The 25,609-nt window shown below is 53.9% G+C and overlaps 2 non-coding genes across 2 annotated transcripts; both read right to left on the reverse strand.

Moving 5' to 3' along the window:
* Positions 1-216: 216 nt before the first annotated feature.
* Positions 217-370, reverse strand: LOC143243433 (5.8S ribosomal RNA). The gene has a single exon (XR_013024562.1). It is a non-coding gene; the product is annotated as a 5.8S ribosomal RNA (ribosomal RNA).
* A 588-nt stretch (positions 371-958) lies between these two features.
* Positions 959-2,763, reverse strand: LOC143243497 (small subunit ribosomal RNA). The gene has a single exon (XR_013024621.1). It is a non-coding gene; the product is annotated as a small subunit ribosomal RNA (ribosomal RNA).
* Positions 2,764-25,609: the final 22,846 nt, after the last annotated feature.

The following is a 25,609-nucleotide window of genomic DNA, read 5'->3' on the forward strand; positions in this document are numbered from 1 at the left end:
CCCGCTACGCCTCCTGACGTGGAGGAGAAGGAGAGAATCAGACAGGCCTGCCGATGCTTCCCGGCTCGCGAGAAGCTGTTGTTCTATTCAGGCACTTTTCAAACTTACTTTCGGTCTACGGGATTGCGACTACCGCCTCCCCGACGAGACCAATGTGGCCGATTGGCTTAAGAGAGACTGCCCGCTCTCACCAAACATGCCTAGGAGACTGTATTCCGACCCTCAGACAGGCGAGGCTCCGGGCGTGACCCGGAGCCGCAATGTGCGTTCGAAAAATGAGTGCTCAATGTGTCCTGCAATTCACACCAAGTCTCGCAGCTAGCTGCGTTCTTCATCGACCCACGAGCCGAGTGATCCACCGCTTAGAGTCGTGAATCTTTCCGTCAATTCCTGTTTCAATTAAAGACCACATTCTCGAACTGGAGGAAATGGAGAGACGTGCAGCCTCTCCTGTTTGCCACAAGGAACCCCGCTCGGGGCTCCTTAATATTTCCTCACCACCCGCCGACGGTGGATTTTCAGTTTCGAGACTTTATCACATGAAGCAGGCGGGCCCCTTCTAAAGACTAAGGGGCCTCATTAAACCTAGCAGCCGAGTTTGTCCCCGCGAGGAAACAGAGCCCGCGTGCTCGCGTAACCCTTACGTTTCCTACCCTGACGGGGCAGAGGACCAAACACGGTTACACCTCGCGTCAGCACAAGCGCCGTGGCTCGGACACCCGCTACGGGGTTCACCTGACGCGAGCATATAGGTACCTGAACGTTCTAGCTCTCATCCCACTGGATGCGGGAGAGCCACCGCGGCGAGACCAAACACACGTATTAACCATGTGCTACGCGGACCCCTTTCGCGGACGGTCCGGCGGTCTCCCGGGTATTGTTCAGAGAGAGTCTTTGTTTGGAGTGGGGAATCCCTGCCGGCAAGACGGGCCGAGCTGGGCACTCTCTACATCCCCGATAATGATCCTTCCGCAGGTTCACCTACGGAAACCTTGTTACGACTTTTACTTCCTCTAAATGATCAAGTTTGGTCATCTTTCCGGCACACAGGCGCGACCCGAAAGCCGCTCCAGCAGCCAGTCCGAAGACCTCACTAAATCATTCAATCGGTAGTAGCGACGGGCGGTGTGTACAAAGGGCAGGGACGTAATCAACACGAGCTGATGACTCGTGCTTACTGGGAATTCCTCGTTCAAGGGGAATAATTACAAGCCCCTATCCCTATCACGAAGGAGGTTCAACGGGTTACCCAGTCCTACCGGACAGGGGCAATCACACGCTGATTCCTTCAGTGTAGCGCGCGTGCGGCCCCGGACATCTAAGGGCATCACAGACCTGTTATTGCTCTGTCTCGTGCGGCTAAACGCCGCTTGTCCCTCTAAGAAGATCGACCGACACGTGTGATCAGTCGTCTATTTAATAGGCTAGAGTCTCGTTCGTTATCGGAATTAACCAGACAAATCGCTCCACCAACTAAGAACGGCCATGCACCACCACCCACTGAATCAAGAAAGAGCTCTTAATCTGTCAATCCTTCCAGTGTCCGGGCCGGGTGAGTTTCCCGTGTTGAGTCAAATTAAGCCGCAGGCTCCACTCCTGGTGGTGCCCTTCCGTCAATTCCTTTAAGTTTCAGCTTTGCAACCATACTTCCCCCGGAACCCAAACACTTTGGTTTCCCGGAAGCTGCCCGCCGAGTCGTTTGAGGAACTCAGGCGGATCGCTGGTTGGCATCGTTTATGGTTAGAACTAGGGCGGTATCTGATCGCCTTCGAACCTCTAACTTTCGTTCTTGATTAATGAAAACATTCTTGGCAAATGCTTTCGCAGTAGTTCGTCTTGCGACGGTCCAAGAATTTCACCTCTAGCGTCGCAATACGAATGCCCCGTCTGTCCCTCTTAATCATTACCTCGTGTTCCGAAAACCAACAAAATAGAACCGAGGTCCTATTCCATTATTCCATGCACCATTATTCAGGCGTTTCGCCTGCTTTGAGCACTCTAATTTTTCAAAGTAAACTTGCCGGCCACCCAAGACACTCAATCAAGGGCACCGAGGGAAAACCGGCAGGATGTTTAGGCCAGGAAGTAACCGCCAAAGCGGACCCCCTGTCTAGAACTGAGATCCAACTACGAGCTTTTTAACCGCAACAACTTTAATATACGCTATTGGAGCTGGAATTACCGCGGCTGCTGGCACCAGACTTGCCCTCCAATAGATCCTCGTTAAAGGATTTAGAGTGTACTCATTCCAATTACGGGGCCTCGATAGAGTCCCGTATCGTTATTTTCGTCACTACCTCCCCGTTCTGGGAGTGGGTAATTTGCGCGCCTGCTGCCTTCCTTGGATGTGGTAGCCGTTTCTCAGGCTCCCTCTCCGGAATCGAACCCTGATTCCCCGTTACCCGTTACGACCATGGTAGGCGCATAACCTACCATCGACAGTTGATAAGGCAGACACTTGAAAGATGCGTCGCCGGTGCTAGACCGTGCGATCAGCCAAAAGTTATCCAGAGTCACCATCATTTGCGGACCGAGGTCCGATTGGTCTTGGTCTAATAAATGCGCTCGTCCCGTGAGGTCGGAGCTTTGTTGCATGTATTAGCTCTAGAATTACCACAGTTATCCAAGTAGGAAAGTACGATCTAAGGAACAACGGCTGGATAATGAGCCATTCGCGGTTTCACCTTATTTCGGCATGTACTTAGACATGCATGGCTTAATCTTTGAGACAAGCATATGACTACTGGCAGGATCAACCAGGTATCTTTTCTCGTTCGGTGCAAGCCACCCGCTCCAACGGCGAGTAGAAACACCACTCTCGAATCGGCAGACGCGTGGCTAGATACACGCCTGCCGTTCTCTGTCTACTTCGTGTCACCAATCACGAGACAGACCTCTTACACACTCTAGAGTACGAGTTCTCCAAAACAACAGTTCCGATAAAACGAAACAAACTAGGGCGTATCAGGAAGAACCGACCTTCGGAGGACAGCTCAACCCACACTAAGCTATATCGAAAATGATGCATATTCCGATGTCTCGGCATGGTTACCCGAAACTCGTCGCATCAGCAGTGGGAACAGAACGTCTTTCGTAACAAAGACAATCGTTAATCGCTCGGATTAACTCGTACGCGTGCGGTCGAACGCACGTACTGCTTTATCCCCGCTCGGACCGAGAGGGAAAGGGAAACAGTCACCGTTATTGACGTGCCCCGTGAAAGGGAAGGGCCGCTCGGACCCTTGGTTTGACAAGCTGAAATTCAACGGCTCGTGCAGAGCACGCTGCGGGTCCAGCATCCCTTGTGTCTCTGACTGAGACCGGCTAATCGCTCGGATTAACTCGTAGGCGTGCGGTCGAACGCACGTACTGCTTTTATCCCCGCTCGGACCGAGAGGAAAGGGAAACAGTCACCGTAAATAACATTGCCCCGTGAAAGGGAAGGGCCGCTCGGACCCTTGGTTTGACAAGCTGAAATTCAACGACTCGTGCAGAGCACGCTGCGGGTCCAGCATCCCGTGTGTCTCTGACTGAGACCGGCTAATCGCTCGGATTAACTCGTAGGCGTGCGGTCGAACGCACGTACTGCTTTTATCCCCGCTCGGACCGAGAGGGATAGGGAAACAGTCACCGTTGTTCACGTGCCCCGTGAAAGGGAAGAGCCGCTCGGACCCTTGGTTTGACATGCTGAAATTCAACGGCTCGTGCAGAGCACGCTGCGGGTCCAGCATCCCGTGTGTCTCTGACTGAGACCGGCTAATCGCTCGGATTAACTCGTAGGGGTGCGGTCGAACGCACGTACTGCTTTTATCCCCACTCGGACAGAGAGGGAAAGGGAAACAGTCACCGTTGTTCACGTGCCCCGTGAAAGGGAAGAGCCGCTCGGACCCTTGGTTTGACATGCTGAAATTCAACGGCTCGTGCAGAGCACGCTGCGGGTCCAGCATCCCGTGTGTCTCTGACTGAGACCGGCTAATCGCTCGGATTAACTCGTAGGCGTGCGGTCGAACGCACGTACTGCTTTTATCCCCGCTCGGACCGAGAGGGAAAGGGAAACAGTCACCGTAAATAACATGCCCCGTGAAAGGGAAGGGCCGCTCGGACCCTTGGTTTGACAAGCTGAAATTCAACGACTCGTGCAGAGCACGCTGCGGGTCCAGCATCCCGTGTGTCTCTGACTGAGACCGGCTAATCGCTCGGATTAACTCGTAGGCGTGCGGTCGAACGCACGTACTGCTTTTATCCCCGCTCGGACCGAGAGGGAAAGGGAAACAGTCACCGTTGTTCACGTGCCCCGTGAAAGGGAAGAGCCGCTCGGACCCTTGGTTTGACATGCTGAAATTCAACGGCTCGTGCAGAGCACGCTGCGGGTCCAGCATCCCGTGTGTCTCTGACTGAGACCGGCTAATCGCTCGGATTAACTCGTAGGCGTGCGGTCGAACGCACGTACTGCTTTTATCCCCGCTCGGACCGAGAGGAAAGGGAAACAGTCACCGTAAATAACATGCCCCGTGAAAGGGAAGGGCCGCTCGGACCCTTGGTTTGACAAGCTGAAATTCAACGACTCGTGCAGAGCACGCTGCGGGTCCAGCATCCCGTGTGTCTCTGACTGAGACCGGCTAATCGCTCGGATTAACTCGTAGGCGTGCGGTCGAACGCACGTACTGCTTTTATCCCCGCTCGGACCGAGAGGGAAAGGGAAACAGTCACCGATATTGACGTGCCCCGTGAAAGGGAAGAGCCGCTCGGACCCATGGTTTGACATGCTGAAATTCAACGGCTCGTGCAGAGCACGCTGCGGGTCCAGCATCCCGTGTGTCTCTGACTGAGACCGGCTAATCGCTCGGATTAACTCGTAGGCGTGCGGTCGAACGCACGTACTGCTTTTATCCCCGCTCGGACCGAGAGGGAAAGGGAAACAGTCACCGTAAATAACATGCCCCGTGAAAGGGAAGGGCCGCTCGGACCCTTGGTTTGACAAGCTGAAATTCAACGACTCGTGCAGAGCACGCTGCGGGTCCAGCATCCCGTGTGTCTCTGACTGAGACCGGCTAATCGCTCGGATTAACTCGTAGGCGTGCGGTCGAACGCACGTACTGCTTTATCCCCGCTCGGACCGAGAGGGAAAGGGAAACAGTCACCGTTATTGACGTGCCCCGTGAAAGGGAAGGGCCGCTCGGACCCTTGGTTTGACAAGCTGAAATTCAACGACTCGTGCAGAGCACGCTGCGGGTCCAGCATCCCGTGTGTCTCTGACTGAGACCGGCTAATCGCTCGGATTAACTCGTAGGCGTGCGGTCGAACGCACGTACTGCTTTTATCCCCGCTCGGACCGAGGGAAAGGGAAACAGTCACCGTAAATAACATGCCCCGTGAAAGGGAAGGGCCGCTCGGACCCTTGGTTTGACAAGCTGAAATTCAACGACTCGTGCAGAGCACGCTGCGGGTCCAGCATCCCGTGTGTCTCTGACTGAGACCGGCTAATCGCTCGGATTAACTCGTAGGCGTGCGGTCGAACGCACGTACTGCTTTTATCCCCGCTCGGACCGAGAGGGAAAGGGAAACAGTCACCGTTATTGACTTGCCCCGTGAAAGGGAAGAGCCGCTCGGACCCTTGGTTTGACATGCTGAAATTCAACGACTCGTGCAGAGCACGCTGCGGGTCCAGCATCCCGTGTGTCTCTGACTGAGACCGGCTAATCGCTCGGATTAACACGTAGGGGTGCGGTCGAACGCACGTACTGCTTTTATCCCCGCTCGGACCGAGAGGGAAGGGAAACAGTCACCGTTATTGACTTGCCCCGTGAAAGGGAAGAGCCGCTCGGACCCTTGGTTTGACATGCTGAAATTCAACGACTCGTGCAGAGCACGCTGCGGGTCCAGCATCCCGTGTGTCTCTGACTGAGACCGGCTAATCGCTCGGATTAACACGTAGGGTGCGGTCGAACGCACGTACTGCTTTTATCCCCGCTCGGACCGAGAGGAAAGGGAAACAGTCACCGTTATTGACTTGCCCCGTGAAAGGGAAGGGCCGCTCGGACCCTTGGTTTGACAAGCTGAAATTCAACGACTCGTGCAGAGCACGCTGCGGGTCCAGCATCCCGTGTGTCTCTGACTGAGACCGGCTAATCGCTCGGATTAACTCGTAGGCGTGCGGTCGAACGCACGTACTGCTTTTATCCCCGCTCGGACCGAGAGGAAAGGGAAACAGTCACCGTTATTGACTTGCCCCGTGAAAGGGAAGAGCCGCTCGGACCCTTGGTTTGACATGCTGAAATTCAACGACTCGTGCAGAGCACGCTGCGGGTCCAGCATCCCGTGTGTCTCTGACTGAGACCGGCTAATCGCTCGGATTAACTCGTAGGCGTGCGGTCGAACGCACGTACTGCTTTTATCCCCGCTCGGAACGAGAGAGAAAGGGAAACAGTCACCGTAAATAACATGCCCCGTGAAAGGGAAGGGCCGCTCGGACCCTTGGTTTGACAAGCTGAAATTCAACGACTCGTGCAGAGCACGCTGCGGGTCCAGCATCCCGTGTGTCTCTGACTGAGACCGGCTAATCGCTCGGATTAACTCGTAGGCGTGCGGTCGAACGCACGTACTGCTTTTATCCCCGCACGGACCGAGAGGGAACGGGAAACAGCTACCCATATATTTTACGACAGTAACCTCTTCCACCGAGGCACGTCAAAAACCACCGTTACAGGTGGTGCCGAATCCACCGAGACGGGTAGAACGACAAACTTACTAGGAAAACGCCGCACAGTGTTCTTAAAACCATCACTTCTCGCAACATTCTTTTCGCTCCAATATATTGTTTCAATCCACCATTACGTTCGTTCATTCAATATCTCTCGGCCTCTTACATTCTTTGTTCGGCCATTTCTTAACACTATCGGCAGTCGTTTTCGCTAGTACTCACCACCTGTGTGGAAACGGGCCGTGACCAGCCCACAGGTCCCGGGCACGCCGGGTTAAAAGGTGAGAGGAGGCTTAACACAATGTTACAATCCTGTCTCAGACAGACTATGCCCCTATATAGAGAAGGAAACTAAATTTAATGCCATCAGAACCCATTAGTACGGCATTTGAAAGTGCGGTAAAGGCAAGGGACCAAGCGGAATAGTTCCGCATCGCTACCCTGAGTTGCGTCAAATTGGTCCTCAGTTTTGAGTGAAAAGTGGTGAAAATGAACGCTGAAAAACAACGTTTCTAACTATCAAACTGATTTTGCCATTTCCTCCCACTTTCCAAATTTCACCGAACTCTCCTCACATCCATGCCGTCTTTGGCATCACTCTATACGGGAGAAAATTTCTTAAAGTCGTACTCCCTTTCAGGTCCGTCTCAGACAGACTATGCCCCTATATAGAGAAGGAAACTACATTTAATGCCATCAGAACCCATTAGTACGGCATTTCAAAGTGCGGTAAAAGGCGAGAACCTATGCGGGCAAGTTCCGCATCGCAACCCTGAGTTGCGTCAAATTGGTCCTCAGTTTTGAGTGAAAAGTGGTGAAAATGAACGCTGAAAACAACGTTTCTAACTATCAAACTGATTTTGCCATTTCCTCCCACTTTCCAAATTTCACCGAACTCTCCTCACATCCATGCCGTCTTTGGCATCACTCTATACGGGAGAAAATTTCTTAAAGTCGTACTCCCTTTCAGGTCCGTCTCAGACAGACTATGCCCCCTATATAGAGAAGGAAACTACATTTAATGCCATCAGAACCCATTAGTACGGCATTTGAAAGTGCGGTAAACGGCGAGAGCCTATGCGGGCAAGTTCCGCATCGCAACCCTGAGTTGCGTCAAATTGGTCCTCAGTTTTGAGTGAAAAGTGGTGAAAATGAACGCTGAAAACAACGTTTCTAACTATCAAACTGATTTTGCCATTTCCTCCCACTTTCCAAATTTCACCGAACTCGCCTCACATCCATGCCGTCTTTGGCATCACACTATACGGGAGAAAATTTCTTAAAGCCGTCCTCCCTTTGAAGTCCGTCTCAGACAGACTATGCTCCCTATATATAGAAGGAAACTACATTTAATGCCATCAGAACCCATTAGTACGGCTTTTGAAAGTGCGGTAAAAGGCGAGAGCCTATGCGGGCAAGTTCCGCATCGCAACCCTGAGTTGCGTCAAATTGGTCCTCAGTTTTGAGTGAAAAGTGGTGAAAATGAACGCTGAAAACAACGTTTCTAACTATCAAACTGATTTTGCCATTTCCTCCCACTTTCCAAATTTCACCGAACTCTCCTCACATCCATGCCGTCTTTGGCATCACTCTATACGGGAGAAAATTTCTTAAAGTCGTACTCCCTTTCAGGTCCGTCTCAGACAGACTATGCCCCCTATATAGAGAAGGAAACTACATTTAATGCCATCAGAACCCATTAGTACGGCATTTGAAAGTGCGGTAAACGGCGAGAGCCTATGCGGGCAAGTTCCGCATCGCAACCCTGAGTTGCGTCAAATTGGTCCTCAGTTTTGAGTGAAAAGTGGTGAAAATGAACGCTGAAAACAACGTTTCTAACTATCAAACTGATTTTGCCATTTCCTCCCACTTTCCAAATTTCACCGAACTCGCCTCACATCCATGCCGTCTTTGGCATCACTCTATATGGGAGAAAATTTCTTAAAGCCGTCCTCCCTTTGAAGTCCGTCTCAGACAGACTATGCTCCCTATATATAGAAGGAAACTACATTTAATGCCATCAGAACCCATTAGTACGGCTTTTGAAAGTGCGGTAAAAGGCGAGAGCCTATGCGGGCAAGTTCCGCATCGCAACCCTGAGTTGCGTCAAATTGGTCCTCAGTTTTGAGCGAAAAGGTACACGTAACGTCCTAAAACTACCGGGTAGTGTCCGCATCGTCCTCCACAACCCCGCCAACGGACGCGTCGCGTGATCGATCGCGAATCTCTCCTAGAGGCAATGAGGCCATTGGGGTTAGTCGGCGGCAACGTTTGAACATGCCGATAACGCTTACGCTACGTCCATCGTCGATTCCAGTCAAGCCTCACCAGTCCCCTATATATAGAAGGAAACTACATTTAATGCCATCACTACTCAAAAGTACGGCTTTTCTATGTGCGGTAAAGGCGAGAGCTTATGCGGGAGAGTTCCGCGTGGCTACCCTAAGTGCCGTCGAACTCGTCGTAGCGTGTTCCACCGCCTATCTGTCCGAAGGGCAGAAAGAAACTGCGGGAACTCGGCGGGAGCCGGTAATCGAAATGCCGACGATAACCTCGATAGGCGGCGGGTGCCGGTAGTCGAATCGACAGTCCTGCCGCCAACAGACTGGTGTCATGCCGATAACGCTTACGCCACGTCCATCGTCGATTCCAGTCAAGCCTCACCAGTCCCCCCTATATATAGAAGGAAACTACATTTAATGCCATCACTACTCAAAAGTACGGCTTTTCTATGTGCGGTAAAGGCGAGAGCTTATGCGGGAGAGTTCCGCGTGGCTACCCTAAGTGCCGTCGAACTCGTCGTAGCGTGTTCCACCGCCTATCTGTCCGAAGGGCAGAAAGAAACTGCAGGAACTCGGCGGGAGCAGGTAATCGAAATGCCGACGATAACCTCGGTAGGCGGCGGGTGCCGGTAGTCGAATCGACAGTCCTGCCGCCAACAGCCTGCTGACATGCCGATAACGCTTACGCTACGTCCATCGTCGATTCCAGTCAAGCTCACCAGTCCCCTATATATATAGAAGGAAACTACATTTAATGCCATCACTACTCAAAAGTACGGCTTTTCTATGTGCGGTAAAGGCGAGAGCTTATGCGGGAGAGTTCCGCGTGGGTACCCGAAGTACCGTCGAACTCGTCGTAGCGTGTTCCACGGCCAATCTGTCCGAAGGGCAGAAAGAAACTGCGGGAACTCGGCGGGAGCCGGTAATCGAAATGCCGACGATAACCTCGGTAGGCGGCGGGTGCCGGTAGTCGAATCGACAGTCCTGCCGCCAACAGCCTGCTGACATGCCGATAACGCTTACGCTACGTCCATCGTCGATTCCAGTCAAGCTCACCAGTCCCCTATATATAGAAGGAAACTACATTTAATGCCATCACTACTCAAAAGTACGGCTTTTCTATGTGCGGTAAAGGCGAGAGCTTATGCGGGAGAGTTCCGCGTGGGTACCCGAAGTACCGTCGAACTCGTCGTAGCGTGTTCCACGGCCAATCTGTCCGAAGGGCAGAAAGAAACTGCGGGAACTCGGCGGGAGCCGGTAATCGAAATGCCGACGATAACCTCGGTAGGCGGCGGGTGCCGGTAGTCGAATCGACAGTCCTGCCGCCAACAGCCTGCTGACATGCCGATAACGCTTACGCCACGTCCATCGTCGATTCCAGTCAAGCCTCACCAGTCCCCTATATATAGAAGGAAACTACATTTAATGCCATCACTACTCAAAAGTACGGCTTTTCTATGTGCGGTAAAGGCGAGAGCTTATGCGGGAGAGTTCCGCGTGGCTACCCTAAGTGCCGTCGAACTCGTCGTAGCGTGTTCCACCGCCTATCTGTCCGAAGGGCAGAAAGAAACTGCGGGAACTCGGCGGGAGCCGGTAATCGAAATGCCGACGATAACCTCGGTAGGCGGCGGGTGCCGGTAGTCGAATCGACAGTCCTGCCGCCAACAGACTGGTGTCATGCCGATAACGCTTACGCCACGTCCATCGTCGATTCCAGTCAAGCCTCACCAGTCCCCTATATATAGAAGGAAACTACATTTAATGCCATCACTACTCAAAAGTACGGCTTTTCTATGTGCGGTAAAGGCGAGAGCTTATGCGGGAGAGTTCCGCGTGGCTACCTAAGTGCCGTCGAACTCGTCGTAGCGTGTTCCACCGCCTATCTGTCCGAAGGGCAGAAAGAAACTGCGGGAACTCGGCGGGAGCCGGTAATCGAAATGCCGACGATAACCTCGGTAGGCGGCGGGTGCCGGTAGTCGAATCGACAGTCCTGCCGCCAACAGACTGGTGTCATGCCGATAACGCTTACGCCACGTCCATCGTCGATTCCAGTCAAGCCTCACCAGTCCCCTATATATATAGAAGGAAACTACATTTAATGCCATCACTACTCAAAAGTACGGCTTTTCTATGTGCGGTAAAGGCGAGAGCTTATGCGGGAGAGTTCCGCGTGGCTACCCTAAGTGCCGTCGAACTCGTCGTAGCGTGTTCCACGGCCAATCTGTCCGAAGGGCAGAAAGAAACTGCGGGAACTCGGCGGGAGCCGGTAATCGAAATGCCGACGATAACCTCGGTAGGCGGCGGGTGCCGGTAGTCGAATCGACAGTCCTGCCGCCAACAGCCTGCTGACATGCCGATAACGCTTACGCTACGTCCATCGTCGATTCCAGTCAAGCTCACCAGTCCCCTATATATAGAAGGAAACTACATTTAATGCCATCACTACTCAAAAGTACGGCTTTTCTATGTGCGGTAAAGGCGAGAGCTTATGCGGGAGAGTTCCGCGTGGGTACCCGAAGTACCGTCGAACTCGTCGTAGCGTGTTCCACGGCCAATCTGTCCGAAGGGCAGAAAGAAACTGCGGGAACTCGGCGGGAGCCGGTAATCGAAATGCCGACGATAACCTCGGTAGGCGGCGGGTGCCGGTAGTCGAATCGACAGTCCTGCCGCCAACAGCCTGCTGACATGCCGATAACGCTTACGCCACGTCCATCGTCGATTCCAGTCAAGCCTCACCAGTCCCCTATATATAGAAGGAAACTACATTTAATGCCATCACTACTCAAAAGTACGGCTTTTCTATGTGCGGTAAAGGCGAGAGCTTATGCGGGAGAGTTCCGCGTGGCTACCCTAAGTGCCGTCGAACTCGTCGTAGCGTGTTCCACCGCCTATCTGTCCGAAGGGCAGAAAGAAACTGCGGGAACTCGGCGGGAGCCGGTAATCGAAATGCCGACGATAACCTCGGTAGGCGGCGGGTGCCGGTAGTCGAATCGACAGTCCTGCCGCCAACAGACTGGTGTCATGCCGATAACGCTTACGCCACGTCCATCGTCGATTCCAGTCAAGCCTCACCAGTCCCCTATATATAGAAGGAAACTACATTTAATGCCATCACTACTCAAAAGTACGGCTTTTCTATGTGCGGTAAAGGCGAGAGCTTATGCGGGAGAGTTCCGCGTGGCTACCCTAAGTGCCGTCGAACTCGTCGTAGCGTGTTCCACCGCCTATCTGTCCGAAGGGCAGAAAGAAACTGCGGGAACTCGGCGGGAGCCGGTAATCGAAATGCCGACGATAACCTCGGTAGGCGGCGGGTGCCGGTAGTCGAATCGACAGTCCTGCCGCCAACAGACTGGTGTCATGCCGATAACGCTTACGCCACGTCCATCGTCGATTCCAGTCAAGCCTCACCAGTCCCCTATATATAGAAGGAAACTACATTTAATGCCATCACTACTCAAAAGTACGGCTTTTCTATGTGCGGTAAAGGCGAGAGCTTATGCGGGAGAGTTCCGCGTGGGTACCCGAAGTACCGTCGAACTCGTCGTAGCGTGTTCCACCGCCTATCTGTCCGAAGGGCAGAAAGAAACTGCGGGAACTCGGCGGGAGCCGGTAATCGAAATGCCGACGATAACCTCGGTAGGCGGCGGGTGCCGGTAGTCGAATCGACAGTCCTGCCGCCAACAGCCTGCTGACATGCCGATAACGCTTACGCTACGTCCATCGTCGATTCCAGTCAAGCCTCACCAGTCCCCTATATATAGAAGGAAACTACATTTAATGCCATCACTACTCAAAAGTACGGCTTTTCTATGTGCGGTAAAGGCGAGAGCTTATGCGGGAGAGTTCCGCGTGGGTACCCTAAGTGCCGTCGAACTCGTCGTAGCGTGTTCCACGGCCAATCTGTCCGAAGGGCAGAAAGAAACTGCGGGAACTCGGCGGGAGCCGGTAATCGAAATGCCGACGATAACCTCGGTAGGCGGCGGGTGCCGGTAGTCGAATCGACAGTCCTGCCGCCAACAGCCTGCTGACATGCCGATAACGCTTACGCTACGTCCATCGTCGATTCCAGTCAAGCTCACCAGTCCCCTATATATATAGAAGGAAACTACATTTAATGCCATCACTACTCAAAAGTACGGCTTTTCTATGTGCGGTAAAGGCGAGAGCTTATGCGGGAGAGTTCCGCGTGGGTACCCGAAGTACCGTCGAACTCGTCGTAGCGTGTTCCACGGCCAATCTGTCCGAAGGGCAGAAAGAAACTGCGGGAACTCGGCGGGAGCCGGTAATCGAAATGCCGACGATAACCTCGGTAGGCGGCGGGTGCCGGTAGTCGAATCGACAGTCCTGCCGCCAACAGCCTGCTGACATGCCGATAACGCTTACGCCACGTCCATCGTCGATTCCAGTCAAGCCTCACCAGTCCCCTATATATAGAAGGAAACTACATTTAATGCCATCACTACTCAAAAGTACGGCTTTTCTATGTGCGGTAAAGGCGAGAGCTTATGCGGGAGAGTTCCGCGTGGCTACCCTAAGTGCCGTCGAACTCGTCGTAGCGTGTTCCACCGCCTATCTGTCCGAAGGGCAGAAAGAAACTGCGGGAACTCGGCGGGAGCCGGTAATCGAAATGCCGACGATAACCTCGGTAGGCGGCGGGTGCCGGTAGTCGAATCGACAGTCCTGCCGCCAACAGACTGGTGTCATGCCGATAACGCTTACGCCACGTCCATCGTCGATTCCAGTCAAGCCTCACCAGTCCCCTATATATAGAAGGAAACTACATTTAATGCCATCACTACTCAAAAGTACGGCTTTTCTATGTGCGGTAAAGGCGAGAGCTTATGCGGGAGAGTTCCGCGTGGCTACCCTAAGTGCCGTCGAACTCGTCGTAGCGTGTTCCACCGCCTATCTGTCCGAAGGGCAGAAAGAAACTGCGGGAACTCGGCGGGAGCCGGTAATCGAAATGCCGACGATAACCTCGGTAGGCGGCGGGTGCCGGTAGTCGAATCGACAGTCCTGCCGCCAACAGACTGGTGTCATGCCGATAACGCTTACGCCACGTCCATCGTCGATTCCAGTCAAGCCTCACCAGTCCCCTATATATAGAAGGAAACTACATTTAATGCCATCACTACTCAAAAGTACGGCTTTTCTATGTGCGGTAAAGGCGAGAGCTTATGCGGGAGAGTTCCGCGTGGGTACCCGAAGTACCGTCGAACTCGTCGTAGCGTGTTCCACCGCCTATCTGTCCGAAGGGCAGAAAGAAACTGCGGGAACTCGGCGGGAGCCGGTAATCGAAATGCCGACGATAACCTCGGTAGGCGGCGGGTGCCGGTAGTCGAATCGACAGTCCTGCCGCCAACAGCCTGCTGACATGCCGATAACGCTTACGCCACGTCCATCGTCGATTCCAGTCAAGCCTCACCAGTCCCCTATATATATAGAAGGAAACTACATTTAATGCCATCACTACTCAAAGTACGGCTTTTCTATGTGCGGTAAAGGCGAGAGCTTATGCGGGAGAGTTCCGCGTGGGTACCCGAAGTACCGTCGAACTCGTCGTAGCGTGTTCCACGCCTATCTGTCCGAAGGGCAGAAAGAAACTGCGGGAACTCGGCGGGAGCCGGTAATCGAAATGCCGACGATAACCTCGGTAGGCGGCGGGTGCCGGTAGTCGAATCGACAGTCCTGCCGCCAACAGCCTGCTGACATGCCGATAACGCTTACGCCACGTCCATCGTCGATTCCAGTCAAGCCTCACCAGTCCCCTATATATAGAAGGAAACTACATTTAATGCCATCACTACTCAAAAGTACGGCTTTTCTATGTGCGGTAAAGGCGAGAGCTTATGCGGGAGAGTTCCGCGTGGCTACCCTAAGTACCGTCGAACTCGTCGTAGCGTGTTCCACCGCCTATCTGTCCGAAGGGCAGAAAGAAACTGCGGGAACTCGGCGGGAGCCGGTAATCGAAATGCCGACGATAACCTCGGTAGGCGGCGGGTGCCGGTAGTCGAATCGACAGTCCTGCCGCCAACAGCCTGCTGACATGCCGATAACGCTTACGCCACGTCCATCGTCGATTCCAGTCAAGCCTCACCAGTCCCCTATATATAGAAGGAAACTACATTTAATGCCATCACTACTCAAAGTACGGCTTTTCTATGTGCGGTAAAGGCGAGAGCTTATGCGGGAGAGTTCCGCGTGGGTACCCGAAGTACCGTCGAACTCGTCGTAGCGTGTTCCACCGCCTATCTGTCCGAAGGGCAGAAAGAAACTGCGGGAACTCGGCGGGAGCCGGTAATCGAAATGCCGACGATAACCTCGGTAGGCGGCGGGTGCCGGTAGTCGAATCGACAGTCCTGCCGCCAACAGCCTGCTGACATGCCGATAACGCTTACGCCACGTCCATCGTCGATTCCAGTCAAGCCTCACCAGTCCCCTATATATAGAAGGAAACTACATTTAATGCCATCACTACTCAAAAGTACGGCTTTTCTATGTGCGGTAAAGGCGAGAGCTTATGCGGGAGAGTTCCGCGTGGGTACCCGAAGTACCGTCGAACTCGTCGTAGCGTGTTCCACCGCCTATCTGTCCGAAGGGCAGAAAGAAACTGCGGGAACTCGGCGGGAGCCGGTAATCGAAATGCCGACGATAACCTCGGTAGGCGGCGGGTGCCGGTAGTCGAATCGACAGTCCTGCCGCCAACAGCCTGCTGACATGCCGATAACGCTTACGCCACGTCCATCGTCGATTCCAGTCAAGCTCACCAGTCCCTATATATAGAAGGAAACTACATTTAATGCCATCACTACTCAAAAGTACGGCTTTTCTATGTGCGGTAAAGGCGAGAGCTTATGCGGGAGAGTTCCGCGTGGGTACCCGAAGTACCGTCGAACTCGTCGTAGCGTGTTCCACCGCCTATCTGTCCGAAGGGCAGAAAGAAACTGCGGGAACTCGGCGGGAGCCGGTAATCGAAATGCCGACGATAACCTCGGTAGGCGGCGGGTGCCGGTAGTCGAATCGACAGTCCTGCCGCCAACAGCCTGCTGACATGCCGATAACGCTTACGCCACGTCCATCGTCGATTCCAGTCAAGCCTCACCAGTCCCCTATATATAGAAGGAAACTACATTTAATGCCATCACTACTCAAAGTACGGCTTTTCTATGTGCGGTAAAGGCGAGAGCTTATGCGGGAGAGTTCCGCGTGGGTACCCGAAGTACCGTCGAACTCGTCGTAGCGTGTTCCACCGCCTATCTGTCCGAAGGGCAGAAAGAAACTGCGGGAACTCGGCGGGAGCCGGTAATCGAAATGCCGACGATAACCTCGGTAGGCGGCGGGTGCCGGTAGTCGAATCGACAGTCCTGCCGCCAACAGCCTGCTGACATGCCGATAACGCTTACGCCACGTCCATCGTCGATTCCAGTCAAGCCTCACCAGTCCCCTATATATAGAAGGAAACTACATTTAATGCCATCACTACTCAAAGTACGGCTTTTCTATGTGCGGTAAAGGCGAGAGCTTATGCGGGAGAGTTCCGCGTGGGTACCCGAAGTACCGTCGAACTCGTCGTAGCGTGTTCCACCGCCAATCTGTCCGAAGGGCAGAAAGAAACTGCGGGAACTCGGCGGGAGCCGGTAATCGAAATGCCGACGATAACCTCGGTAGGCGGCGGGTGCCGGTAGTCGAATCGACAGTCCTGCCGCCAACAGCCTGCTGACATGCCGATAACGCTTACGCCACGTCCATCGTCGATTCCAGTCAAGCCTCACCAGTCCCCTATATATAGAAGGAAACTACATTTAATGCCATCACTACTCAAAAGTACGGCTTTTCTATGTGCGGTAAAGGCGAGAGCTTATGCGGGAGAGTTCCGCGTGGCTACCCTAAGTACCGTCGAACTCGTCGTAGCGTGTTCCACCGCCTATCTGTCCGAAGGGCAGAAAGAAACTGCGGGAACTCGGCGGGAGCCGGTAATCGAAATGCCGACGATAACCTCGGTAGGCGGCGGGTGCCGGTAGTCGAATCGACAGTCCTGCCGCCAACAGCCTGCTGACATGCCGATAACGCTTACGCCACGTCCATCGTCGATTCCAGTCAAGCCTCACCAGTCCCCTATATATAGAAGGAAACTACATTTAATGCCATCACTACTCAAAGTACGGCTTTTCTATGTGCGGTAAAGGCGAGAGCTTATGCGGGAGAGTTCCGCGTGGCTACCCTAAGTACCGTCGAACTCGTCGTAGCGTGTTCCACCGCCTATCTGTCCGAAGGGCAGAAAGAAACTGCGGGAACTCGGCGGGAGCCGGTAATCGAAATGCCGACGATAACCTCGGTAGGCGGCGGGTGCCGGTAGTCGAATCGACAGTCCTGCCGCCAACAGCCTGCTGACATGCCGATAACGCTTACGCCACGTCCATCGTCGATTCCAGTCAAGCCTCACCAGTCCCCTATATATAGAAGGAAACTACATTTAATGCCATCACTACTCAAAAGTACGGCTTTTCTATGTGCGGTAAAGGCGAGAGCTTATGCGGGAGAGTTCCGCGTGGGTACCCGAAGTACCGTCGAACTCGTCGTAGCGTGTTCCACCGCCTATCTGTCCGAAGGGCAGAAAGAAACTGCGGGAACTCGGCGGGAGCCGGTAATCGAAATGCCGACGATAACCTCGGTAGGCGGCGGGTGCCGGTAGTCGAATCGACAGTCCTGCCGCCAACAGCCTGCTGACATGCCGATAACGCTTACGCTACGTCCATCGTCGATTCCAGTCAAGCTCACCAGTCCCCTATATATAGAAGGAAACTACATTTAATGCCATCACTACTCAAAGTACGGCTTTTCTATGTGCGGTAAAGGCGAGAGCTTATGCGGGAGAGTTCCGCGTGGGTACCCGAAGTACCGTCGAACTCGTCGTAGCGTGTTCCACGCCTATCTGTCCGAAGGGCAGAAAGAAACTGCGGGAACTCGGCGGGAGCCGGTAATCGAAATGCCGACGATAACCTCGGTAGGCGGCGGGTGCCGGTAGTCGAATCGACAGTCCTGCCGCCAACAGCCTGCTGACATGCCGATAACGCTTACGCCACGTCCATCGTCGATTCCAGTCAAGCTCACCAGTCCCTATATATATAGAAGGAAACTACATTTAATGCCATCACTACTCAAAAGTACGGCTTTTCTATGTGCGGTAAAGGCGAGAGCTTATGCGGGAGAGTTCCGCGTGGGTACCCGAAGTACCGTCGAACTCGTCGTAGCGTGTTCCACCGCCTATCTGTCCGAAGGGCAGAAAGAAACTGCGGGAACTCGGCGGGAGCCGGTAATCGAAATGCCGACGATAACCTCGGTAGGCGGCGGGTGCCGGTAGTCGAATCGACAGTCCTGCCGCCAACAGCCTGCTGACATGCCGATAACGCTTACGCCACGTCCATCGTCGATTCCAGTCAAGCCTCACCAGTCCCCTATATATAGAAGGAAACTACATTTAATGCCATCACTACTCAAAGTACGGCTTTTCTATGTGCGGTAAAGGCGAGAGCTTATGCGGGAGAGTTCCGCGTGGCTACCCTAAGTGCCGTCGAACTCGTCGTAGCGTGTTCCACCGCCTATCTGTCCGAAGGGCAGAAAGAAACTGCGGGAACTCGGCGGGAGCCGGTAATCGAAATGCCGACGATAACCTCGGTAGGCGGCGGGTGCCGGTAGTCGAATCGACAGTCCTGCCGCCAACAGCCTGCTGACATGCCGATAACGCTTACGCCACGTCCATCGTCGATTCCAGTCAAGCCTCACCAGTCCCCTATATATAGAAGGAAACTACATTTAATGCCATCACTACTCAAAAGTACGGCTTTTCTATGTGCGGTAAAGGCGAGAGCTTATGCGGGAGAGTTCCGCGTGGGTACCCGAAGTACCGTCGAACTCGTCGTAGCGTGTTCCACCGCCTATCTGTCCGAAGGGCAGAAAGAAACTGCGGGAACTCGGCGGGAGCCGGTAATCGAAATGCCGACGATAACCTCGGTAGGCGGCGGGTGCCGGTAGTCGAATCGACAGTCCTGCCGCCAACAGCCTGCTGACATGCCGATAACGCTTACGCCACGTCCATCGTCGATTCCAGTCAAGCCTCACCAGTCCCCTATATATATAGAAGGAAACTACATTTAATGCCATCACTACTCAAAGTACGGCTTTTCTATGTGCGGTAAAGGCGAGAGCTTATGCGGGAGAGTTCCGCGTGGGTACCCGAAGTACCGTCGAACTCGTCGTAGCGTGTTCCACCGCCAATCTGTCCGAAGGGCAGAAAGAAACTGCGGGAACTCGGCGGGAGCCGGTAATCGAAATGCCGACGATAACCTCGGTAGGCGGCGGGTGCCGGTAGTCGAATCGACAGTCCTGCCGCCAACAGCCTGCTGACATGCCGATAACGCTTACGCCACGTCCATCGTCGATTCCAGTCAAGCTCACCAGTCCCCTATATATATAGAAGGAAACTACATTTAATGCCATCACTACTCAAAAGTACGGCTTTTCTATGTGCGGTAAAGGCGAGAGCTTATGCGGGAGAGTTCCGCGTGGGTACCCGAAGTACCGTCGAACTCGTCGTAGCGTGTTCCACCGCCAATCTGTCCGAAGGGCAGAAAGAAACTGCGGGAACTCGGCGGGAGCCGGTAATCGAAATGCCGACGATAACCTCGGTAGGCGGCGGGTGCCGGTAGTCGAATCGACAGTCCTGCCGCCAACAGCCTGCTGACATGCCGATAACGCTTACGCCACGTCCATCGTCGATTCCAGTCAAGCCTCACCAGTCCCCTATATATAGAAGGAAACTACATTTAATGCCATCACTACTCAAAAGTACGGCTTTTCTATGTGCGGTAAAGGCGAGAGCTTATGCGGGAGAGTTCCGCGTGGGTACCCGAAGTACCGTCGAACTCGTCGTAGCGTGTTCCACCGCCTATCTGTCCGAAGGGCAGAAAGAAACTGCGGGAACTCGGCGGGAGCCGGTAATCGAAATGCCGACGATAACCTCGGTAGGCGGCGGGTGCCGGTAGTCGAATCGACAGTCCTGCCGCCAACAGCCTGCTGACATGCCGATAACGCTTACGCCACGTCCATCGTCGATTCCAGTCAAGCCTCACCAGTCCCCTATATATAGAAGGAAACTACATTTAATGCCATCACTACTCAAAGTACGGCTTTTCTATGTGCGGTAAAGGCGAGAGCTTATGCGGGAGAGTTCCGCGTGGCTACCCTAAGTGCCGTCGAACTCGTCGTAGCGTGTTCCACCGCCTATCTGTCCGAAGGGCAGAAAGAAACTGCGGGAACTCGGCGGGAGCCGGTAATCGAAATGCCGACGATAACCTCGGTAGGCGGCGGGTGCCGGTAGTCGAATCGACAGTCCTGCCGCCAACAGCCTGCTGACATGCCGATAACGCTTACGCCACGTCCATCGTCGATTCCAGTCAAGCCTCACCAGTCCCCTATATATAGAAGGAAACTACATTTAATGCCATCACTACTCAAAAGTACGGCTTTTCTATGTGCGGTAAAGGCGAGAGCTTATGCGGGAGAGTTCCGCGTGGCTACCTAAGTACCGTCGAACTCGTCGTAGCGTGTTCCACCGCCTATCTGTCCGAAGGGCAGAAAGAAACTGCGGGAACTCGGCGGGAGCCGGTAATCGAAATGCCGACGATAACCTCGGTAGGCGGCGGGTGCCGGTAGTCGAATCGACAGTCCTGCCGCCAACAGCCTGCTGACATGCCGATAACGCTTACGCTACGTCCATCGTCGATTCCAGTCAAGCCTCACCAGTCCCTATATATATAGAAGGAAACTACATTTAATGCCATCACTACTCAAAGTACGGCTTTTCTATGTGCGGTAAAGGCGAGAGCTTATGCGGGAGAGTTCCGCGTGGGTACCGAAGTACCGTCGAACTCGTCGTAGCGTGTTCCACCGCCAATCTGTCCGAAGGGCAGAAAGAAACTGCGGGAACTCGGCGGGAGCCGGTAATCGAAATGCCGACGATAACCTCGGTAGGCGGCGGGTGCCGGTAGTCGAATCGACAGTCCTGCCGCCAACAGCCTGCTGACATGCCGATAACGCTTACGCTACGTCCATCGTCGATTCCAGTCAAGCTCACCAGTCCCCTATATATATAGAAGGAAACTACATTTAATGCCATCACTACTCAAAAGTACGGCTTTTCTATGTGCGGTAAAGGCGAGAGCTTATGCGGGAGAGTTCCGCGTGGGTACCCGAAGTACCGTCGAACTCGTCGTAGCGTGTTCCACCGCCTATCTGTCCGAAGGGCAGAAAGAAACTGCGGGAACTCGGCGGGAGCCGGTAATCGAAATGCCGACGATAACCTCGGTAGGCGGCGGGTGCCGGTAGTCGAATCGACAGTCCTGCCGCCAACAGCCTGCTGACATGCCGATAACGCTTACGCCACGTCCATCGTCGATTCCAGTCAAGCCTCACCAGTCCCCTATATATAGAAGGAAACTACATTTAATGCCATCACTACTCAAAGTACGGCTTTTCTATGTGCGGTAAAGGCGAGAGCTTATGCGGGAGAGTTCCGCGTGGCTACCCTAAGTGCCGTCGAACTCGTCGTAGCGTGTTCCACCGCCTATCTGTCCGAAGGGCAGAAAGAAACTGCGGGAACTCGGCGGGAGCCGGTAATCGAAATGCCGACGATAACCTCGGTAGGCGGCGGGTGCCGGTAGTCGAATCGACAGTCCTGCCGCCAACAGCCTGCTGACATGCCGATAACGCTTACGCCACGTCCATCGTCGATTCCAGTCAAGCCTCACCAGTCCCTATATATATAGAAGGAAACTACATTTAATGCCATCACTACTCAAAAGTACGGCTTTTCTATGTGCGGTAAAGGCGAGAGCTTATGCGGGAGAGTTCCGCGTGGCTACCCTAAGTGCCGTCGAACTCGTCGTAGCGTGTTCCACCGCCTATCTGTCCGAAGGGCAGAAAGAAACTGCGGGAACTCGGCGGGAGCCGGTAATCGAAATGCCGACGATAACCTCGGTAGGCGGCGGGTGCCGGTAGTCGAATCGACAGTCCTGCCGCCAACAGCCTGCTGACATGCCGATAACGCTTACGCCACGTCCATCGTCGATTCCAGTCAAGCCTCACCAGTCCCTATATATATAGAAGGAAACTACATTTAATGCCATCACTACTCAAAAGTACGGCTTTTCTATGTGCGGTAAAGGCGAGAGCTTATGCGGGAGAGTTCCGCGTGGGTACCCGAAGTACCGTCGAACTCGTCGTAGCGTGTTCCACCGCCTATCTGTCCGAAGGGCAGAAAGAAACTGCGGGAACTCGGCGGGAGCCGGTAATCGAAATGCCGACGATAACCTCGGTAGGCGGCGGGTGCCGGTAGTCGAATCGACAGTCCTGCCGCCAACAGCCTGCTGACATGCCGATAACGCTTACGCTACGTCCATCGTCGATTCCAGTCAAGCCTCACCAGTCCCTATATATATAGAAGGAAACTACATTTAATGCCATCACTACTCAAAGTACGGCTTTTCTATGTGCGGTAAAGGCGAGAGCTTATGCGGAGAGAGTTCCGCGTGGGTACCCGAAGTACCGTCGAACTCGTCGTAGCGTGTTCCACCGCCTATCTGTCCGAAGGGCAGAAAGAAACTGCGGGAACTCGGCGGGAGCCGGTAATCGAAATGCCGACGATAACCTCGGTAGGCGGCGGGTGCCGGTAGTCGAATCGACAGTCCTGCCGCCAACAGCCTGCTGACATGCCGATAACGCTTACGCCACGTCCATCGTCGATTCCAGTCAAGCCTCACCAGTCCCCTATATATAGAAGGAAACTACATTTAATGCCATCACTACTCAAAGTACGGCTTTTCTATGTGCGGTAAAGGCGAGAGCTTATGCGGGAGAGTTCCGCGTGGGTACCCGAAGTACCGTCGAACTCGTCGTAGCGTGTTCCACCGCCTATCTGTCCGAAGGGCAGAAAGAAACTGCGGGAACTCGGCGGGAGCCGGTAATCGAAATGCCGACGATAACCTCGGTAGGCGGCGGGTGCCGGTAGTCGAATCGACAGTCCTGCCGCCAACAGCCTGCTGACATGCCGATAACGCTTACGCCACGTCCATCGTCGATTCCAGTCAAGCCTCACCAGTCCCTATATATATAGAAGGAAACTACATTTAATGCCATCACTACTCAAAGTACGGCTTTTCTATGTGCGGTAAAGGCGAGAGCTTATGCGGGAGAGTTCCGCGTGGGTACCCGAAGTACCGTCGAACTCGTCGTAGCGTGTTCCACCGCCTATCTGTCCGAAGGGCAGAAAGAAACTGCGGGAACTCGGCGGGAGCCGGTAATCGAAATGCCGACGATAACCTCGGTAGGCGGCGGGTGCCGGTAGTCGAATCGACAGTCCTGCCGCCAACAGCCTGCTGACATGCCGATAACGCTTACGCCACGTCCATCGTCGATTCCAGTCAAGCCTCACCAGTCCCCTATATATAGAAGGAAACTACATTTAATGCCATCACTACTCAAAAGTACGGCTTTTCTATGTGCGGTAAAGGCGAGAGCTTATGCGGGAGAGTTCCGCGTGGGTACCCTAAGTACCGTCGAACTCGTCGTAGCGTGTTCCACCGCCTATCTGTCCGAAGGGCAGAAAGAAACTGCGGGAACTCGGCGGGAGCCGGTAATCGAAATGCCGACGATAACCTCGGTAGGCGGCGGGTGCCGGTAGTCGAATCGACAGTCCTGCCGCCAACAGCCTGCTGACATGCCGATAACGCTTACGCCACGTCCATCGTCGATTCCAGTCAAGCCTCACCAGTCCCCTATATATATAGAAGGAAACTACATTTAATGCCATCACTACTCAAAAGTACGGCTTTTCTATGTGCGGTAAAGGCGAGAGCTTATGCGGGAGAGTTCCGCGTGGGTACCCGAAGTACCGTCGAACTCGTCGTAGCGTGTTCCACCGCCTATCTGTCCGAAGGGCAGAAAGAAACTGCGGGAACTCGGCGGGAGCCGGTAATCGAAATGCCGACGATAACCTCGGTAGGCGGCGGGTGCCGGTAGTCGAATCGACAGTCCTGCCGCCAACAGCCTGCTGACATGCCGATAACGCTTACGCCACGTCCATCGTCGATTCCAGTCAAGCCTCACCAGTCCCTATATATAGAAGGAAACTACATTTAATGCCATCACTACTCAAAAGTACGGCTTTTCTATGTGCGGTAAAGGCGAGAGCTTATGCGGGAGAGTTCCGCGTGGGTACCCGAAGTACCGTCGAACTCGTCGTAGCGTGTTCCACCGCCTATCTGTCCGAAGGGCAGAAAGAAACTGCGGGAACTCGGCGGGAGCCGGTAATCGAAATGCCGACGATAACCTCGGTAGGCGGCGGGTGCCGGTAGTCGAATCGACAGTCCTGCCGCCAACAGCCTGCTGACATGCCGATAACGCTTACGCCACGTCCATCGTCGATTCCAGTCAAGCCTCACCAGTCCCCTATATATAGAAGGAAACTACATTTAATGCCATCACTACTCAAAGTACGGCTTTTCTATGTGCGGTAAAGGCGAGAGCTTATGCGGGAGAGTTCCGCGTGGGTACCCGAAGTACCGTCGAACTCGTCGTAGCGTGTTCCACCGCCTATCTGTCCGAAGGGCAGAAAGAAACTGCGGGAACTCGGCGGGAGCCGGTAATCGAAATGCCGACGATAACCTCGGTAGGCGGCGGGTGCCGGTAGTCGAATCGACAGTCCTGCCGCCAACAGCCTGCTGACATGCCGATAACGCTTACGCCACGTCCATCGTCGATTCCAGTCAAGCCTCACCAGTCCTATATATATAGAAGGAAACTACATTTAATGCCATCACTACTCAAAGTACGGCTTTTCTATGTGCGGTAAAGGCGAGAGCTTATGCGGGAGAGTTCCGCGTGGGTACCCGAAGTACCGTCGAACTCGTCGTAGCGTGTTCCACCGCCTATCTGTCCGAAGGGCAGAAAGAAACTGCGGGAACTCGGCGGGAGCCGGTAATCGAAATGCCGACGATAACCTCGGTAGGCGGCGGGTGCCGGTAGTCGAATCGACAGTCCTGCCGCCAACAGCCTGCTGACATGCCGATAACGCTTACGCCACGTCCATCGTCGATTCCAGTCAAGCCTCACCAGTCCCCTATATATAGAAGGAAACTACATTTAATGCCATCACTACTCAAAGTACGGCTTTTCTATGTGCGGTAAAGGCGAGAGCTTATGCGGGAGAGTTCCGCGTGGGTACCCGAAGTACCGTCGAACTCGTCGTAGCGTGTTCCACCGCCTATCTGTCCGAAGGGCAGAAAGAAACTGCGGGAACTCGGCGGGAGCCGGTAATCGAAATGCCGACGATAACCTCGGTAGGCGGCGGGTGCCGGTAGTCGAATCGACAGTCCTGCCGCCAACAGCCTGCTGACATGCCGATAACGCTTACGCCACGTCCATCGTCGATTCCAGTCAAGCCTCACCAGTCCCTATATATATAGAAGGAAACTACATTTAATGCCATCACTACTCAAAGTACGGCTTTTCTATGTGCGGTAAAGGCGAGAGCTTATGCGGGAGAGTTCCGCGTGGGTACCCGAAGTACCGT

This window comes from Tachypleus tridentatus, unplaced genomic scaffold (assembly GCF_004210375.1).
Source record: "Tachypleus tridentatus isolate NWPU-2018 unplaced genomic scaffold, ASM421037v1 Hic_cluster_2, whole genome shotgun sequence".
NCBI classification, from domain to species: Eukaryota; Metazoa; Arthropoda; class Merostomata; order Xiphosura; family Limulidae; genus Tachypleus; species Tachypleus tridentatus.